Source organism: Camelus ferus, chromosome 33, assembly GCF_009834535.1.
Source record: "Camelus ferus isolate YT-003-E chromosome 33, BCGSAC_Cfer_1.0, whole genome shotgun sequence".
Classification (NCBI taxonomy): Eukaryota; Metazoa; Chordata; class Mammalia; order Artiodactyla; family Camelidae; genus Camelus; species Camelus ferus.
Window position 1 is genome coordinate 16,288,712 of NC_045728.1, and position 2,236 is coordinate 16,290,947.

Below are 2,236 nucleotides of genomic sequence, written 5' to 3' on the forward strand. Positions count from 1 at the left end.
TCTCCAACCACGCAAGCATGAGGAGAGCTGCGGGGGCAAGAGACGGCAACAGGTTCCTTGTGATTTCCAGACCCTTCAGAAGCCCAGCTATGTTTCTGCCCTCGGCCTCCATGAGATGCTCCTGTGAAATTAAAAGTTCCTTTTCCAAGTCTAAGCTAGTTCAAATTATTGCCTGTTGCCTGCACCTAAAAGGTCCTGATGATGCAGTCACCAGTGTTAGTATCATGGTCATTCACATATGCAGTCATAGCCTGGCCAAGACCCTGCATAGTTCTCTGTCCGCCAGATTGCTTTTCCTGTGATCTGCCACTCCCTTCCCCTCCACAGAGTTGTTCATCCACTACTTCTTTTCAGTTATAAATCCACACCTTATGAATTAAGTAGGACTGTTTTGCATGGTTTACTTCTAAGCTGTATTAGTCCCCTCAAGCAGCACGAGCTGCTGTAACAAACAATCCAAATCCCAACGGCTTAAGACAATTAAAGTTTCTTTCTCATTAACACAAAATCCAGTGTGGATATTGCTCACTGGGTATCTGTCCTAGGTGGCTCGTGTCCAAACAGTGATTTGGAGATCTGGGCTCCTTCCACTATGCAATTCCTCCATCTTCGAGAGTCACTTCCTGCCACAGGGTTGGGGATCGGGTAGAGACCGTAGAGGATGGCCCTGAAAGTGTTATGGTAAGAAGGTCTTGAATAAGTGCGCATCATTTACACTCATTTTCCATCCCCCAAAGTCAATCACGTGGTTCACCAAGATGCAAGGGGAGCCGTGGGATGCTGTGTAGGTGTGTGTCCGGGAAGGAGAGGACAACAGATTCTCTATCAAAGGGAAAGGAATCGTGCCTAATTCTAGGGCAAAGTATGCTGCTTCTAGTTCTATGACCCCGGGAAGGTCACAGCCTCTCATTTTTCTCATCTTACAAAATTAGGGGGTATACATCTGTTGTTGGAACTATGTTCTTTGGAACCCTAGACTTCAAAACAGGTGCCCTAGAGAGAGTGGTGAGCTGGAACCAGCTGGTACTGGCTCCCAAAATGGACTGCTAAGTTTGATGAGATTTTGTTAGCATGTTGCTAAGTGAAGCCATTATTAACATTAAACCACAGGTATACAAACATATCATTAAATTATATTTAAAACAAAGGTGATAGATATTCAGAATTTATCACTCAGTTGTTTTATCACATTGTATTGTATCTATAGTCTTGAAGTTGTTTACATCAAATGTATGTTTATGGTGAAAATAACCTAACAATAGTGCGCTTCTGAGCAATAGTCCCAACTTCCCGTTCAGGGACATCACACTGGTAGCTTGAAATCAGTGGAAGTAATTCCACCATGGGAAACTGAAAATGCTACAGATCAGGGCTCCCCCTCTCCAGGGCCAGCTGGAATCTACTTACCAGTACGTCACTGCCTAGGGCCACAGAGGGTGGGAAATGTGGACAAAGCTGTAAAAGAGACATTGGAGCCAGAAATGCCCAGGGCCGTGTCCCCTCCCTCCTATGTCAAAAAGAGGCCACGCTGGTTTTGTTAGTTTTATATACTGCGCTTCCATGTAAGCTTTCATTAGACAAGAGTATTCCACTGCTTAAAAAAAAAAGCTTTCTGAACTCTGAACTACAAGATATACAGGGTCCCTTCTCGCCCATTCATTCTTTCCTTCATGCATTCACTTAACATTTACTGATGCTTAACTTTTACAAGGTAGACAGGGGAATAACTTATTTGAAGTCAATTATGATACTAATGCTCCACTCTGTTCCCAGGAAAGGGGAAAGAAAGCAAGAATTAACAGATATCTTGTGCCTACAGTTTAGATGCAATCTCAAGTCTCTCTCATCACACCTACAGAAAAGGAAAAGGAAACCTAAACAAGTTGAGTGACCCAGCCAAGGCATTCGTGCAGCGCAAGCAGGAGTGGAGACCCCAGAGTTACTGTGAGCACCAGGTCTGGAACCCAGCCTGCCGGCTCCCTTTCCAATGCTATTTTCCCATGACTTTTCTGAGAAGTGGGGCCAGGGATCAGGGGTTGGACAGCAGATCCAGGAGCACTGAGTATTCTGTACTCACTCTGAGCCTCCAGCCAACTCCAGAGTTCTCCCCAATCTCTGTTGTTCAAGTCTTCTTTCTCCCCAAGCCCACCACCCACCCCAATTTGGGGGCTCCTGATGGTCAATACAAGGTACAGCTCTCTTTATATATATTCAGGGAGAGAATTGGCTTATTTTA